The 19,998-nt window shown below is 27.2% G+C and overlaps 1 protein-coding gene across 1 annotated transcript in view; it reads right to left on the reverse strand.

Moving 5' to 3' along the window:
- Nucleotides 1-14,025, reverse strand: part of LOC129988211 (uncharacterized) — a 74,138-nt gene extending 60,113 nt beyond the window's left edge. The window contains exon 1 of the mRNA XM_056096376.1: nt 13,825-14,025. The gene's annotated coding sequence lies outside the window, so the exon portion shown is untranslated. The remainder of the gene's footprint in view (nt 1-13,824) is intronic.
- Between the last annotated feature and the right edge of the window lie 5,973 nt (nt 14,026-19,998).

Raw genomic sequence — 19,998 nt, forward strand, 5'->3', positions numbered from 1 at the left:
AAAATACAACGCAGAAAAGAAGAGATTTTTACAAACTGCATCCTATATTACTGCTAATATTTGGTAATTAGAGATTTTTAAATTTTATATTGGCAAAATAATAAATTTTAAAGATACATTTTTAACCTTTTCATTACATTCCTTTCAGTTTTCGTGCCATCAATACCTTATTTAATATTGCACTATATCTACAAAGTTTTTAAAAATATTTTGGATAAGTTAAAAAGCAAATAAAAGCATGCTCGATTTTACTTTAATAAATAAATTTAAATTATTTTATTAATGATTATAAAATGAAACCGAGCTTGAATTTTCGAGACTTTTGTTGCTAAAATAACTTCCCATTCTTTGAAGATTTGCTTTTCATATTCTTTATATAAAGGTTTGAAAAATAATTTAAAAAACAGTTATTCTAAAATAAAAACTTAAAATCCCATCTTTATTTTTATCGTCATATTTTTTCATACTTCATAAGGAAGAAAATACACTTTTGAAGAAAAAAATACCTGAAGGAGATTCGAAGATAGTAATGTTTTATGTTTTATTAATTTATTCTTATTTTATTTTTTAAAATTTACTCTTAATTCTATAGCAACGATAAAATCCAAACAAAAAATATATCTAAAATTGTCGAAGCACGTTTAAGTGTAAATTCAGCAACGGCAAATTAAGCAAGCCCTTCCTTCAAACCGCAAATGACAATCACATGGGGGCTAAAAACTGACCATGCATTTCAATTATGGCTCAGTAGGTGTCCCCCTCCCGTAATCTCTTTGAAGGAAAAGACGGTTCCATTCTTTTTCGTCTACGAAAAACGGCTCAGGACTTTGAGGTACTGTAATTCTCAGGCTAGCTGGACTTATAGAGTTATAGTATGATCTCTACGGTGTCCTTGAAAAGATAATTTTTTTGAAATTTAAGGTATTATAAAAATTATAAGGTAAATAAAAATTATTTTTAAATACTAACATGTTCAGAAATTGTCAAAGGAAATGCTCCAATTTAGGTTAATTTCTAATTAATTAAAATTTCGGAAACATTTCTCCTTGGCACATACTCTCACCCCTCCAAATTATATTCTCGTCGAATTTGGTAGATTTAGATTCAACGGTTTGCATTATAGGGAGAAAATAAACATACACACAGAAAGTTTTTCATTATCAGTTTACTAGCCGGCTTTGGCAAAAATCTGATGCTAATTTTCTGTAATCTTACCTAAAATTTGAACTTCAGTTTGAGATGCAACTAATACAAAAATTTATTAGCTCAAACTATTTCAAAATAAGAGAACTTGAAAAATTTTCATCATTAGTGACTTGCAAAATTAATTCTTAATTGTAAGTATCACACACTATCAAGAAATTTATTAAAAGCACAACTTCTATTGAAACCTCACATGGGAAGGTAAGACGATTTTTCACATTTTGTCGCCAGCAATGAAAAAAGACAAATTGAAATATTAGTAACAATAATGAAAACGATTTGAATTTCACCCCAGAATTGAAAAATATTTTTGAAATAAATCTTATTGAAAGAATGCTTAATGCTTAAATTATTTTTAAAATAAATTTCTAATAATAATAAAGCAGAATGTGTATGTGTGTGTGTGTGTGTGTGTGTGTGTGTGTGAGTGAGTGAGTGAGTGAGTGTGTGTGTTGGCGCTATACAGGATAAACGGTTTGATCTAGAGATACAAAATTTAGCACGTATATACTTTGGAGAATAAGAATGTGCATCTAGGGAAGAATTTTTTTTTTAATTCTAAGTAATATACTAGATAATTAAAAAGTAAGCGAATTTCTGATTTCTTTTCTCGATAACAGATGAAAATATCTCTGCACGGAAAGAATTTTTGCACAGATTTAGAGTTAAAAAAAAATCTTTCCAGTAATATAAATTTAATTGCTGTAAAATTCTTTAGTCTTGATTTAACTATCTTTTGAAAGATATTTTTAAGTATGGTACACAAAAATATTTTTCATTGTTGTGAATTAATCATTTTCATTGTTGGTACTAACATTTTATTCTTTTCTTTCCCAATGTTGAAGATCAAGATAAAAAGATTTTATCCATTTTTCCACATTCAGTAGATATCTATTTAAAGCATAGTATACTTTTAATAAAATTTTTGAATACTATGGCTATATCAAACCGTAACTTCATAAGTAAGTAAAGAGGAATTTAAAAAAAATTGAACATTTTTAAGCACTTATATTATTGCTCTTTTAACTTCGACGTTTTGCTTTGGACAGAGAAAGATTCTTCGCTGTTTTGCTTTCTCGTTGAAGTAGGTTTGTTTAATTATTTTTATTGAATCAGAGAAATTTTTGTCGAATAATTCTCTAATATATAACATATATCATGAAATATATTCTGTAATACATCAGTGTTGAACAACTTTTATTTCTGTTCTCATATCTTTTCTATGAATTTACTTCAATTCAGCAAACATGTTACCAAATTAGTTGCACTTTAATCACTTCTTTTTCAAAACTTAACTTCAAATGTTAAGTGAGACAAATAGAAAATTAGAGAGATGTATAGAACAAAGAATTTGTAAACTAAATGTATAAGGCTTCTGAATTATAGAATTCCGTTATTGTTAAAAAGTTTGAAAAAACTTTACAACTTTACTGAGGAAAACTATGATCAATAAGACTAAATTACCTACAAGAGATTCAACTGAATTTTTACGTAAATAGTTATTTTGGCGAATTAGCTAGATGCCAAAAGTGGTTATTTAAAACTAGACAAAGCTGTACGACATTTAAATTTACATCATTAAAAAGATGTATTTTTTAAAATTTTAAGATGATGTGAAAATTATTTTTGTGCACTATTTTCCGTAGTTGTGGGGGTAAAGCATCAAAATTTTGTTTATTTTTAATTAATCAAAATTTTAAAATAAATGCTCTAAGGTGCACATTTTTACCCTTCAAAATACATACACCCTTTAAAATTAGATATCTGCATCGAAGATCTGACCTGTAGAATGTTAACACGCACAAACTGTTTGATCGTCTTCCATCTGTTAGTGATCGTGATAAATATTAAAAAAAGAAAAAAAAAAAAATTCTGAATGTTAGTTTTATTTTATAATATTTCTCGAAACTGAAGACGAAGAAATAACGAAGAATATATGAAACTTTATGATATTTAGATATGCCATCGAAAATAAAAATAAGCGAGATAGGTACAATGGATATTTTTTTAGTGATTGTGACTGGAGAACTCTATAGTAGCAAACAGTTCTGTATAGTAACCATTTTAAAATTTTCTCAAAAATAGACGGGGGTTGAGAGTAGGGAACTATTAATGGCTTATTTAAATGTTATTAACTTTCTAATGAAATGAAAAATGCAAAATCGATGCTGTGGCTAAGGAATTAAATCTTTGTTTTTGCCAATTATTATAAATGCACGAACTGTTGGTCACGCGAAGTTGGCTAGTTACATTTTTAAATTGTAATTTTAATGTTTCATTAAACAAAATTCTATCGACTTTCTTTGGTAAGAAAAATAAAAATGGAAAATAGTTATAGGAAAAGATAACCCCGAACTCTAAATAAATATTCATGATAATTTCAAAAGCTTTTAAATTCAATTCGATTTAAATTAGTTAACTTTTCTAAAAGAACAAAAATTCGCTTTTCCAGTTATTTTTAAAAATATTCTGTTGAAATCCATATTAACTATTATAACAAGAAGGGATATGCAAGATTGGTTGTATAGGTGTAATGAAAATCGTATCAAGAGAGACTCTATTAACAAATCTCGATTACCTTTTTTTTTTTTTTTCGTCATGTAGATATGAACATATTTAAACATATCTCTATTTAAAAGTATCATTTAATAAGTACTAAAAATAGGCATATTCCAGGTCTCATTAATTGCACTGTGACAATTAATGAGATATGGAATTTACCTCTTCAATAATTCAGAACAAAAAACTGCATTACTTTGAGATGTAATACGTTAAACACATTTTATTTCATTTCACGTGAGAAATAAAAATTTCGATATTAACAATCCTATCAATTTATACAAGATCTAGAAACAGTAATTTAATAATAAATAATAATAAGCATAAAATAATAAATGAATTCTTCAAGTCTTATAGTCGGTTGCCAGAAAAATAAAAAATATCAGTATCGTTTCGATTGTACGTCGATGAAAAGAATACTATAGATTTGCTAAAAACTAAGATAATCTGTTTCTTTTATAAATATAAAATACGGCATTTACTGGAAACAAACCCTAATACATCTTTTATTATAAAATATATATCAAGGTTTATTGCAAATAGATGCCGTATTTTTTTGTAAAGAGATGCCTTTATCGTGTTTTGCAAAGAAAAGTGCAAACCTTTTTTATTAACTCAATAATTGCAACAAGGATTTTTGTATGCTTGGTATAGGGCTTATATTGAAAGCATTCTGAAAATATTGGCTAAGACTAATCTTAAATTTATTTCAGGAAAAATGATAGAAACATATAAATACGGTCAACTTGTGCGAACTGCCATATCAAATCTAAATATTTACATTCCACTGAATAGGTAAAGACAAAAATGACTTCAAATGGCAATTTAGCTCTTATTTTACCAATATTACAAGTATAATAAATAATGAAAAAGTAAAATAAAATTATCAACATTCATTGGCAAATAACCTAGGAAAATTAAGAATTCTTTTTATTATACATATTTTAACAATTTTCTTTTAAGCTCAATTCTTTAATTGTGGAGCAAAACTTACGACAATTTAGGAAAAGTAACCAGCAAATAGAATTACGGTTAATCTTAAACAAACAACAACAACAACAATAAAAGACAACCATAGGAGAAATATTAAATAAATTCAAAAATCTCAAAACTTATTAACATAGTAAAATGAAAAGCTTTTTTTTCTACGGAATCGTTAAGTTAATTAGTATTTTATAAATCAAAAGATAGCTGTGAAAGATGACGAATTTTGTAAGTTGACTGCAAACATATTTCCTCAAAAAAAAAAAAAAAAAAAAAAAAAGATTTACTTTACCTTTCCACGTTTATCCATCCCCACTGATGTGGAACCTTCAAGATTCTAAGTGCAAGGGCAGGAAATAGCATTAATTTTTTTAAAAAAGAAAGAAGTGTTTACTACAGTGCTTAGTCTAAGTATGGAAGTTTTAATTACTTTTTTTAATACATACTTGCTCAAAACATTGCAAGAATGTCTAGGGAAAATATAACGAACTGAATTTGACCTTCAGAGTGCAAGGCATTTGAAAATATACGAAACACGATATTCGTGGAAAAAATATTGATAATAATAATCTGAATTGTTTAGAGTATTTGAAAATATAAGAAACAGGATATTCGTGCACAAAAAGTCATCTGAATTGTTAGTTGTTAAAAAAAAAAAAAAAAAGGCACGTTAGAATTATTCTTAATTTTATGAACCTTTGGAGTACACGGAGAATGCATATGAAATATTGAAATAGAGCAAATATCCTTTATTTAGGAATTTCATCGTATGGCTAAATCTCATTCAATGTAAGTAGGACGCGTTACAAGTTTATGGTATTCGAACACGTTAAAAAGGTCGATTTTCGCTAAAAATGTCATTTTTGAAGAAAAAAAAATATTTGATAGACCAGTCTTTGAGCTATCCATACAGGTTTACTTTTGCTTCTACTTTTAGAAGTCAAGATATTAATATTTTCGTATTGATCGGTAAACCGGAAGTGGACATTTAAATAACAGGAAGTATCGATTTAAAGAACCAAAAACTCGTTAAAAATTTGTATACACACTAATTTAGTTTTAATACGGAAAAACTCAAAATACTAATGAGAGTTTCAACGGTTGTTTTGTGGAAATTTATACCTAAAGATGTCTTTGTTGAGCTCCGAGCCCTCAGATTAGAGGCATTTATGTCTGTAATACATTTTAACGAAGATTTTATAAGATTACTGAATATCCCTAAGGTTATGCAATGCTGTTAGAGCATTTGCTGAGCTTGATAAAATCAGAATAAATAAATCTAGGCGGCATTCACTACCAAATGCAAAAACTACCAGGAAAAAAAATTATTAAAGAAGAAAAATTATTAAAATTTGAGGAAGAAGAAGATGTAACCTATAAATGTGGTGAATTTTAAGTATGTACACACATAATTTATTATTAAAACATGTTATTATATACTTTAAAAGCATTTTTCTCAAAATTCCATTTTTCTATTCCTTTTCTTTTTTGCTCATTTCAAATCAAATAACTCAAAATATAATAATCATATTACCATGAAATTTGGTGGACTTTGTCTTTATGCTATTTTCTAGGGAATAAACTAAAAAAATTTAGATTGAGTGAATATATTTTAATTTACAACTTACTGTTTGAATAATGTCATAAATTTACTAAAAATTTCATTACAAATCTTCGACTGGTTCTAAAATTTTTATTTATTATTATAACCATACGCTTGTAGTTCTATAGAGAAGACTACGTTCCTAGAGAAAACTGTGTAGTTTATTTTGGTATAAGTTTTGTTCGGATGAGAGTAATAGTTTTTGGTGTAGCCAATTTAAGTTTCTTAAGAATTTGCTTAAATTTATGCCATTAAATACCAATTTTCAAAAACTATTCATGTTTATTTAAAATATTGATATTTTATTGCTAATCTTTAATAGTCTTAAACCCAGAAATATAGTTAAAGTATGTTTACACTATGTTTTTCTAAAAAAGTGCTCCGAACGTGTTCGGGTACCTTAAAAAGAAAAAAAAAATAGTTCCCACATTTTTTTTCATTTTGTATTATTTCGCTTTTATTTTATTCAAAATTTCTAAAATAGGCTATTTTATCAAATAATGTGACAATAAAAAATATCATTTTTTTTCCTCATGATGACAATAATAAAGAAATTCAAAATGTTTAGGTGAAAAGTTTTTAAGTTATTCGATAACAAATATGCAGATAAGAAAACAATTCTTGCCCTAACATCCAGAAGGGATTTTAAAAACATATTTTTAATAATAGTATTTAATAGTAATATATAGCAATATTTAATCAAGGAAAGAAAAGGCTTACCTTAAAATCTCCAAATATTTTACTCAAATGATTAAAATAAAAGAAATCTTTTGAAGAAGAGTAATAATGCTCTGACATTTTATTATCATCTGAAATTAGTTCGTAAGCCATTTTGTATGCAGTAGCCGAAGATACTATGTTATCTATATTTGTTTCAGAAATAAAAATGAAAAAGGCTTCATGTCCACATTGTGAATAACTCAACATTAGAAAAACCATAAAACCAATTTGATAGTTAAGTAATGATTACCTAAACGAAGAATGCGTTGCCATAGTAACAAGTAACATATTTTCTTATTATTTTCAAAGCAAATTACTACTGGAATTTCTTTTATTTATTTTCTCTCTCGAGCTGTTTCAATTGATATCTAAAAATATTTCATATATGAAAGAAAAAATGCATTATTATTCACAGAAAATAATTAAAGAAGAGTTTTTCAAATATGTGGAATTTCATATTTGGAAATTATAATTTTCATCTTTAAATAGCAACAATAAAATTTTAAAATTAAACATATATAATTTTCAAAAAAAAATTATGCATTTATCGAATATTTTATGGATAATATTAAATATATATAGATTATTAATAACATATGTAGTATTATTTTTATGCTAATATTAATATCATTAAAAATATTACGTTAATATTATTTTTCGTATAGTTTAAGTTCATATAAGTAATTTTTTCAAAGAAAATTTATTTGCTGCCTAACATGCTACTTTTCTATGAACATTGAATAAAAGTTCAAACCGAATTTAATTCATTGAAAGTTTTCACTTCAAGTTTAATAAATAATATGTATTCTATTTTTTAATGCATTTTATAGCGCCTTTTACTTTCTTTACATTCTTTTCACCCTTATTTATATTCGCACCAGACAATTTTTTTCATGTATTTATCCGAAGTCAATAATTCCAAAGTCATGATATTCATATAAACGTATCGCCTAGCTTAAAAACATGAATTTGGCTAAAAATTCGCCTTTTTTTTTTGCAGTTTTAAAAAATAGGTACGTTTCTGTTTCCAGTGATTATTTTGTCTCTATGTCAATTATAAGCCAAATTACAGAAAACTATTGGCATGTAAGTGATGTTTATTTATATGCATTTAAAAACTTTAAATGCATTTTCTGAAAAACGAGTTCTTTTTTTATCATTCTACTGTACGAATTTTTTTTCAAAGAATCAACTTTAGCATAAAATTTTCCTTGGCAATTATTTTCTGAAGCGCGTTTCTAAATTAATTGCCAAGGAGGTCATTCTGTTGGATATGGCCATTCTGTTGCACTTAATTTGTCTTTCAGTTTATGTAAATGTATTGTGGTGACGCTTTATAAGCCAGATAACAGCTACGAGACATGAGAAATTTCTTTTGTCTAGTGGTCTTGTTACTCGGCTACTAACCCAAAGGTTGCGAGTTCGATCCTCGCTTATCGCCAATAGCAACATTGGTGACTCGATGACGCAAAATACGCAAACCTTCATACAACTGTTGTGGCGCCCTCTACCAGAAATAAATAAAAAAAAATGAAGCTGATAAATAATCAGCCAATAAAAAAAAAAATGAAGCTGATAAATAATCGGCCAATAAGAGAAAAAAAAAATGCAGCTGATAAATAATCAGCCAATAAATAAAGAAAGCTGATAAATAATCAGCCAATAAAAAAAAAATGGATAAGGCGCAACAGCCAATATATCACCACTAATAACAGCAAAAAACAGGACAAAAAAAAAAATCGTTCGTCTCACCTCCGACGCACTGAAGGGGGAGTAATGTGGTGACGCTTTATAAGCCAGATAACAGCTACGAGACATGAGAAATTTCTTTTGTCTAGTGGTCTTGTTACTCGGCTACGAACCCAAAGGTTGGGAGTTCGATCCTCGCTTATCGCCAATAGCAACAGTATCTTTCTGCAACTTATCGTTTTTCTGTTGATGCATCAAGAATTGGATAATCGTAACTCGATCTTAGCATGAAAACTCTCTCTCTCCCTTTCTGTTTTTAATCTTCTTTTACAATGGGTTGGTATTCAAATGAAACAAAACAATTCGATTATCGGATGAAATTAGAAAAATAATTATAATTTATAATAATTATAAATTGAAATTGAAAGGTGTATCAAAACAAATGATAGATGTCATGGAATACTAATTTTCAATGAAAGCTTTGCAATTTTGCGCTACAACATAACTTGCAGGTACATTCGCCAATAATTTCCGTTTAAATACTAATTTTTTTTTACTATTATTATAAGACAAAGGAGGTAACACATATAATAAAATTTAGAAAACAGAAAAAGATAGAGAAATAAAAATTCAAACTTGTTATTATATTCATATTAGCATTTCAAGTCATAATCATCATTTTTTTGATACTACTATGCTTATATAAATGTTGTTAAATTGTCAATTCCCTCTTGCATTGATTTTGGATCCAACTTTTTAAAAGTTCGATTTTTTACGTGTGGTTATAGCTTCTTATCTTTTAAAGAATAAATAATTAAGTTTCGTTGACGAAAATAATAAATACAAAATACAAATACAAAATAATCGTAATACAAAAAATTATTATACGATCACTTGTCAGCAATTTCCTTTGGTGAAATTTAAATTCGAAATTAGATTTATTCCACAATATTTGAAAAAAATTAGGAAGCAAAAAAAAAACTAGAAGAAGGAGAGAATATTACGCATTATAATCAATATTAAAAAAAGCTATATTCTATTAATTAAAAGAAGTTACATTCAAGAACATTAAAGTATCAAAAAAGTCATCCAAAAAACACTGTGATATTGATAATTTTAAATTTCCAAATTCGTTGACCAACACGTAAAATTCAGTAAAAACTATTGGAATGTGGTGCGAATGAAGTTGATCCCAAGCACTAATACGTTGAGAAATGCTGCAGGATTCAGTTGCATCTGAATGGAAATGCAACGTGTTTTTTTTTTTTTCAGACATATGAGATCGGATTCCGACTTTCAGCTGTAGTGATATATATCAATACTGTCGACGGTTTCTCCCAATTATAGCACAGGAAACCGGTAAACTTCCGTATGGTTTCATAAGGAACTTTCCGTTTTGTTATCATTTCTACATTCAAGCGTGTGTTAATTTTATTCTTATCACAAAAGATTTTATTATTATTATTATTATTATTTTTTGAATTTTTAATTTATGATCTAGTTGATCTTTCACGCATGACTTACATTTAACTTTTTAGAATTTTTGTTTTCTATTCGTATTAAATAAATAAATAAAAATGTACTTTTTTTTTTAACTTGTTTACTCGCCATTTTTTTTCTTTATTATTTTTTATATTTTGTTGGATTGAAGACTAGAAAAAGAACCAGCTGGAGTGATCTTCCGAAATTTTTTTATATACTCCGTAATAAAATTTTTATCCTCTCTTCTTCACGCATTATAAATCATGGATTTTGTGTAAAGCCGTAGTCGACACGAATACTCAGTTTTTTTTTTAAATTTTATTTTATTATTATTTTTTTTTATTTTCGGAGTTCCACACTGAAAATAAGAACTCAGATTTATGTGATTCGCTGTAGAGTTAAAAAAAATTATGCATTTGGAGCGATTTTTTTCCCCGACTGACTGAAACAAAAATTTGATAAAGGTTTACAGCTTTAATGACAAGATCATATACCATATTTTATTTAATTGTGAATATTTTGAATTGTAATTCTTATATGCATGAGAAAGTACAGGTTGACAGATGGTCAGCCTCAAGAAGAATTCCATTCAAAATTCGATCTAATCTGCTTTAATCTATCTGCTTTAGAAGCTAGACCAGTACATCACATTTTATCCATCTAGCTCTATATATTTTCCAGTTATGTTATATTCGAACATCAAAACAACGAGAATTCCTGTAAATGGATTTAATTCCCAATTTGAAAACAATCTACAAATTTTGGGTAAAGATCACATACAAAATTTCATCCGTCCAGTTCAAAGTGTTTTTTAATTTCTGTATTCACAGACAGAAATTATATCAAAAATATGTTTTCAAATGAATAGGGAGGTCCGAAATGCAGAGACTCGTCAAAATTTCAATTTCGAATTTTTCGACGATTATAATATTTATTTCTTTTTGTACTTCATGTACGAGAGGAAGTAAAAAGGATCAACAAGCCCACACATTTTCATTAGTACAATATTTTAAACTGTGCTTCAATTAATTAGAAATTAATTAAACAAAACTTTGTCATTTTTTTCACAGTAATTTCTGAGCAAATTAATCCACAAGAAATATTGCTATGCCATCTTAAAACAATTTATCTTTACAATGGTACCAATTCCATTTCATTGCAATTATTGTTATTATTATTTTAAATTCTATAAATAGTTAAACAGATACAGATGGTTTAATAATAAAGAAATTTATAGACAGTGGAAATGTTAAGATACTCTACCGTTATCTTTTTATAATTCTTTTATTTTTCAAAAATTTATTGGCAACTTTCCTTCTGTTTTTGTTTTAAAAGAATTCTAGATTTTATTTAATTAGATGACAAAATTGCTGCCCTTAATTCTTCTATCATCTTTCTCTGTTTCTTCTATGAAATAAAAAATAAGTATTATTGTAATTGTGAAGAATATCGAATTAAAAGATTAGAAAATTAACTACCAGTGGTTTTCAAAATTCGTTTACTTCTACTGATGCTCTCATTTCAATTAAAATTTTTTATCTGATGGCAAAAAGATTTTGTATATTATAATTTTTTTATGCAAAATTAGTTTTTACTTTAAAAATGTTAGGCATGAAGATTCCGAGTAATATCGGGCAAATTACCTAGTTGAAATTACGATAAGAGAGATGCTTTTTCTTAATATAAAACCAAGATATCATCTTTACTTGTAAGTTTTAATGTAATCTTTAAACTAGGTTTTACCAAATGAATGACACAGAATTTTTTTTATATAAATTATTTAAAAATCCAGTATTTATCAAAACAGGAGTAAACTCAATATACATTACTGGAAAGGGGGCTGAAAAAAATAATTAGAATATTATATATGGGATATTAAAATGCACAGAATTTCCTGAGTAGAGTTATACCAGATTAATAAACTTAATAATTAAAAAGAAATCAGAACTAAAGATAATTTCGATTTGAAGGCATCTGAAGGTCTTTTAACGCATGCATTGCTTTAAAACACGTTAAAAATGAACTAATGCAATAAAAATATACAATATTTACTAAAAATGCTGCATTCAAATCATTAAAAATTAATCGTCATCATAATCGCAAATAAAACTTTAAATAATAAAATTATATGCATTTACGAAGTAAAGTAAAGTTCTGAAGTTTCATGAAAAAATTTTGGACGTCATACCGCCGTCGTATTATGAATATAATTATCTGTTATTTGATATTTCACCATTTATTGTTTTATTCTATATTGTGACTCCGCCTTCTTTTTAATTCTACATGAAATAAATTCTAAAATTAAATTAATAAGATTCATTTGACGAGCATGATGTAAGGATACATTAACTCTCAAGTGAATTATGGATTTCACTTTCCCCCTTCTTCTGAATAAGTTCGTAGAAACCAAAATTCATTTTATTTAATTATTAAATTATCTTTGCCCAGAAAAAAGTGAATTTTTAAATTTCACTTTTGGCAACAGACTTTGCTAATTTTTCAACTCAAAATTTTTCTTAATGCACGGAAGAAAATTAAAGGCAAACTTCACCAGAGCTAAATAGTATAATGTATAATACAAATGCAGTTCTAAAGTTAAGAAAAAAAGTAATTATTTTAGTCTATTGAATGGTCTATAGAATATCATTTTAAATTCAAGCACCATCTGAAAAATGAATGGAATAAAAAAAAATTTAAATAGTTCAGAAACTGAAGAATAAGTTCGCAAGAATTCTGATTCAAAAACAGTTTATATGATTTTTGAAATTCTGGTCAAGGGTCATAATGAAGATACAAAAAAGTAAATAAAAATGCAACTAAATTTGTAAATAAATAAATAACAGGTGATTTAACAAGCAGGAGGTTGGCATATTCCCCTGCACTTGTAACCATTTCTGTTTCTAATTGGGCATGTATAGAACATTTTTTACAGAAACAAATTATTTAAACAATTGTTACTAAATGAATTTCTAAAATTCAACATTCATTGTAAAATATTTGTTAGTCTGCTATGACTTTTTAAAAATGCTTTTTGTTAGAAACCAAAAAGTATCATGCTTTTCTAAAATACCCTCAGCCTGCTTAAGAAGAATCTCATTAAATGATATTTGCCATGTCCACTTTTAAAAAATTGTATTATGAAAGATTAATTCATTATAACTTATTTTATTTCACTCACTATTTTGACAAAGAAGTTAAAAAGTTAATAAATTTAAATATTTATTATCCAGAAATTATTTAAATGTTTTATTAAACCAAATCTACTTAAAAAAAATTTTTTTTTCATTACACAGCAAGAAAAGTATCTGTTAAAAATTGATAACAGATAGAAAACTTAAAATATTTCCTCAATATCGATGGTATGATTGATGATTGACAATATGCATAAATTTATTACAATTTTTGTACCATAAATTTCACATTCATTAGGATTATTAATAATTAACTTTTTCTATAAATATCATAGTTATTATCCACTTATTTTAATTTCATTCTTTTTTCATTTTAATTTCATCAATTCAATAACCTTTAACAGGTATGATAAAAAAAAGTATATTTTTAAATAACAATTTCGAATTACTTACTTGATGTGTCAAGAACAAATTTATCTTCAAAATTCAACAGTATGATGTTCTTTCAGAGAGCGAAATCCGTTTTTTTTTTCGTTTTTTTTTCCCACAAATTGCACTGATTTTTGCCCTTCACATTTTATAAAAATGAAACTATACGAACAACGAAAAACTGTAGTTAAGAACAAATAAAATTAATGCGAACAATTCTTGTGGTAGAAAAATGTGATTAAAATTTTTCGTTTACGAATCACTAAAATTCTTTCATAAAGAACAGAATCATAGACTGATAAAGAGAGCAAACAAAAAGATGACATCAAAGTTTCGTTCATGTCAGCAGACTGATAATGTACAACACAATACGAAATTCGGATAGCAAATAACAAGTTGAATTCAAGATTACGTATTATTGCTTTGCTGTTTCTTGTTAAATAAATAATAGATACAGAATATGGAAGTAAAATCGTTAACCAAACTGTAACAGAATATTAGAAGTAAAATCGTTTTCTGCAAACGATTTTTTAAAAATTTTGTTTAATGTATTTCTATTTTTATTCTTATTTTCCGCATTGTTTTATGAGAAATTATTTGTGAAACATCGTAGAAACAGTTGCAAAAGTCACAAAAAATAATCAAAGTAAAAACAGTCATGGTTAAATCGCAGACTAGTAGTGTAAAATATAACTTCTAAAATTATGAATCGAAACCTTAAAAGTAGACGCAAAGAAAAAGAGGAATTTCATAAAAAATCACAAAGTTTTCTTCTTTGAAAACCATGAATATTTGTAAAAAAATGCAATAAAAGTAACTAAAAAATTTACTCCATCTTAAAAGATTTTACAGATACAGTGGCTCTCAAAAGTGTTCGTACACCAACAAAATCAATTAAAAACCTCATTATTTACCATTATATATTCTTATTTTTACATGAAAATTTTTTCATAGCATATTTTTACAGTTCTTAATAAAGCAGTGAAGAATAAATTTTAATTACGATGCAAATTATTTTTTTAAAAATGACAACAAATAAAATTGCACAAAAATAGGACACAAAAGTGATCATACACATTAAAAAAACATCACTAAATATGAAATTTTCTAAATTTTTATAAATGTTTAGTATTTAGTACGATATCCTTTATTCTTTATAACAGCTTTTAAACGTTTGGACATAGATTTAACTAAACGGTCGGTTACTTCTGCACCGATCTTGTTCCATTCTTCGATCATTACTGCTTTCAGTTGAATTTTCGATTTAATGTCGTGACTTCTTATTCGCACCTCTAATTCTTTCCAAATATGTTCTATAGGGTTTAAATCCGATGATTGAGCTGGTGTTTTAAGGGTTTGAGGGCAATAATAGAGGCAAAAAAGACGAACATTCATGGCCGTGTGCTTAGGATCGTTGTCTTGGTAATACACAAAGTTGTTTAAAATACCCAATTTTTGTGCTGACACTTTTAAATTATTATTGAGAATATTTATATGAACTCTATGATCCATTATACTATCAATGAATACTAAATTGCCTACTCCACACCTCCACTGCCATGTTTTACTGTTCCAACTAAATTCTTGGGATTAAGTTCTTCGTTTTTTTTTGTTTTTTTTTTTCTCCATACAATGATTCTCCCATCCGACCCAAAGATGTTAAACTTACTTTCATCTGCAAATAAGACACGATTCCAATAGCTCTCTGGCTGGTTTATCATAGATTTGGCAAATTTAAGCCTAGCAATTCTGTTCTTCTGACTTACAAAGAATTTTCTTCGTGCAGAGCGGCCATGTATACCAGCATTCCGAAGAATTCTACGAATAGTTTCACAGGAAATAGAAGTTCCATTTGATTCATTATATTGTGAAGTAAACTTTATTGCACTCAGACGTGGATTTTTTAGAAATTTACTCACAATATTTCTTTGACTTCTAGCTGACAGAATTTGAGGGCGACCATTACGAGGCTTGTTTACAATCCTTTTTCCCTCTCTGTAACGTTTTATTATGCTTTGCACCGTTGAATGAGGTAGACTAGTTATAGTTGCAATGCCTCTAATTGATTTTCCAGCTTTAAAATGAAATATAATTAATTTTCGTACGTCTAAACTCGTTTCTTTACGAATGCGCGTCATATCTAAGAATAAAGTAAATAGAATAAATAATTGTGATATTAAATACTGAAATCAAACGATTTTAGTGTATTTTTCAATTAGAAGAAAAATAAGCCGCAAAAGATATTTTAATGATGAATTTAAATAAATAATGTTTGGATGTACGAAGACTTTTGTGTTCTAATTTTGTGATATTTTTTATTTATTTATTTTTTAGAACAATACTACTTGATTTTTTATAAAAACATTTGTTCAGTTTTATTAAGAACTATTTAAAGATGCTAATTAAAAAAAACCAACTAATAAAATGCTTTATTAAGAAGTATGGAACACAATTTCTGCAAATTTCTTTAGTGTACGAACACTTTTGGGAGCCACTGTATATTCTAAATAATTATTTTGGATTCCATTTCCTTTTAGTTATCGTTTATTAATATTGCACTTTTAAATTTTATCTCTAATTTTGCGAATAGGAAAATTTTTTTTGACAGAATTGGAGACTCAAAGGTTCTTTTTCTCTAAATGTTCTGTAAAAGGAATTATTTATTTTAAAAATAGCCAATCAATTATTTCAACCATTTTTGAGAGTTACATAGTTCTAGATTGATTTAAATATATTATACTATTAGAATATTGGATTATATTATATTACTACAGCACTATTTTCATAGAATTTTCGAAAGAAAAGAATTTAGAAGAAAAATTTTCATACGTAATAAACTCAGCGAATAAAATACTCAGCGAATAAATGTCCGTTGAAAAAAATTAAATTGCAGACAATAAGGTGATTATGTGTGTTTATAATAAATTATGTAGTAATGTTTTTTAAGGTATCCGACAAGGTTTGGAGAAGATTTAAAAAAAAACAACAAATATTTTAATGTTTGTATGATGTTTTATTAATATAGGGATAAGATGATGAATAAAAGCGAAATTTTTTAAACATAATATATGTAGTTTTTGAAGAAAAGGCATATTTTGGTATAAATTTTAGCATTTATTTGAAAAACAAGGATTGCTCTAGAGGGAAAAAAATGCTACAGTTTTTTATTTTTCTTTGCAATATTACATTCGTGACATATCTTAGAGTGTAACTAACTATTATCTAATAATTATATTCAAAAATAAAATTTTTGCGTGTAATGTATGAAATTATCTATGAAATTTTGGAATTTTTCAACAATATTTACATTAGCAATCATAAATCATCATTTATATAGCATTTAACATCAAATCCATAATTCATTACATTCTGTATAACATAGTGAGTACTAATTATAAATTTCATTAATCTTGATTATTTTTTGAGATATTACGACACTCGTAAGTGGAATTGTGAAAAAATTCGTTCTTCAGAAAATGCCTTTAAAGTTTTTAAATGCTTATAAATAAGAATCACTTACATGTCAATAGGTTGTTATAACTGGGATTCAAATTGGCATAGAGGCAAAGTAAAAATATTACTAGAAACAGAAAAATGCCTATTTTTAAAAATTCAAAAAAAAAAAAAAAAAAACTGAAAATGGGGAATATTTATTTAAATTTATGTTTTCAACCTAGTTGGATATCTTAATTTATTATAATTATATAAAAATATATAATTATACATATTAATAAAGTAGTATTTTGATACTATAGTAGTTTATACAATTGTACACAAAAAGTATACAACATTAAGATAACACAATGAAGAAATAAAACATAACTTTCAGAAGAAGAAAATGATAGTAAATATTTGAACCTAAATTACAATATGCTAATTATGAATATGTTTTCAGTTCGAGAATCGTCTGTTATATTAGTTAAGCGTTGGGGAGTGTCACTAGGATAAATTCACTATGCGATCACGGAGATCTCTCATTCTCATACGTTCTTTCTTTGTTTCATTCGTCTCATATAAAGGCTTGTCCATCCTCGACAACATTTGTTTTAATTTTGGTTGGTACAAACGGGTGACCAAGAGTGGTTGACTCTTTCATGATGCTGGCTACAACAGTATCTCTTAAATGAAGGTATTAGGAGGTGTAAGAGTATGTAGGAGATGTTACTACAAAGCGTAGGAAAACAATTGTATCACAAGGATACCATTTATAGTTTTTTTCTAATGTGATTCTGTTTTCAAGTTAATTATTCTCTTAAGATTTTATTATTCTTACAGAATTGAAAAAAGAACAAATTGATTACCAATTCACTTACACAAGAATCAAATTTAAAAAAAGCGACAGTAAAGCAATAATTGCGGAATGGGAAAAAAAAGAAAAAAAATTGAGATATTACAACAAAAGGGCCGCTAAACGATGTTTTTTAATTACGTTAAAACAACCTATAATAGAAACTACAATACAGTAAACAGAAAATTTCCAACTAGGAAGATTAGGCAAATGTCTTGGACCGCAGGCTAATTGATTAAAATAATGCTATTAGCTTAGATTGAAAGTAAATAAATTTGGGAAAATACAAATTCCATGAATTTTAAGATATTATATTACTACTGACAACTAGAAGTGTCCAAGTTCATATTTGATTCATTGCATTCCCTTATTACTGTATTTACATTAATCGAGCGCTTGTTTAAGCAATATTACCCAAAAAAGTGGATGAAACGTATATAAATATGAACGAAAATTTGTGAATTTTCACAAAATTATCAAAATATAAATTAATTATTAAGAAATTTTTCTCAATAATTAAGTTGAAAATAAGCTAAAACATAGTGCAACATTAACTAGTTTATTTAAAGAATTGTTTTAGGACATGAACTGTTTAGGACTGCCAAATGTCTAAATCCGACACTGAGCAAAGGGACTCCAATCTAAAAAGCGAGGCACCCCCAATAAATACGACAGGCATTCTCTGACAAAGTTTAAATATAGAATCAAATAAAAGATACTAATATTATTACTGGATACTCAAAATAAAATTCTCGATGTCATCAATAGTACTCGTTAATAATACATTTTGGAGACCGACTTCGTAATAATTAGCAACTTTCTAAAATATTTCTTATGAATAATTCGGAACGACTTTCCTAAATTATTACCCATCGTGTGTGAGGGGAAAATTTTGGTAGCTATTCATTAAAAAAAAAAAAAAAAAAAAAAAAACATTCCAATGAGAGTAGTTTCCCCAAAATTTCCTCACATACTCTAATAAACATGTCATGCCAGAGAACGCCCTGCATGGTATTGGCGTACCATAGTTGCGAAATAATAACCTTTGGCGTGAATTTATCATTTTTACTGAATCTATCGTGTGATCATTGGCGAGTGTTTTTGGCGATTAATTTCTGACATGCGTTAATACTATCCAAAAATCGAATTTGTGTTTTACACTTTTTCTCAATCGAATGAAACTAGAAATTTGACATAATACTGCCCTTGCAGTCACAAAATCCAATACTTAATTTGATATATTTAATTCATTGCGTCATACAATCATCGCGTTTACATGTTTCCAAAAGTACAGGCTGACAGGCGGTCAATCTCTTGTGAGATTTGATTCACAATTTGATAGATGTCTAGACTATAGATGTTAATTTTATCTATTTATCTCTCTTCGTTTTGTAATAATCGTGTTAACTTATATTCGAACAGCCGGACTAATAGACTTCATCTGAACAGATTTTACTCAAAAGTTGATAGAAATCTGAAAATTTGATGTAAAGACCGCACAACAAATTTCAACCATCTAGCTCAAAGTGTTTTTGAATTATTTTTATAACAGACAGACAGGCAGAAGGATATTTTCTAAAAATGTGTTTTTCGAACTCAAGGGAAGTCTAAAACGTAGAGATTCGTCAAAATCTATAATTCGAATTTTTTGACGATTACTATACTTTCTCTATACTACGTATACGAGAAAGTAAAAAAGGAGGTGTATCTGAAGACAGGCAGTGTCTCATTGCGCAACAGGTTTAAAAGTAATAAATGCTAAATTTTTAAATTATGATGTTACAAATTACAAGCACTTCAAAAACCCAATTTAGTTTCCACCGACATAGCTCCGACATATCCTCTGTAATTAAATAGCTGTCATCGAGTCAGCAAGAGGCCAGGATCCTTCATAGGCCACGGTACAAACC

Source organism: Argiope bruennichi, chromosome 10 (assembly GCF_947563725.1).
Source record: "Argiope bruennichi chromosome 10, qqArgBrue1.1, whole genome shotgun sequence".
In the NCBI taxonomy this organism is placed as follows: Eukaryota; Metazoa; Arthropoda; class Arachnida; order Araneae; family Araneidae; genus Argiope; species Argiope bruennichi.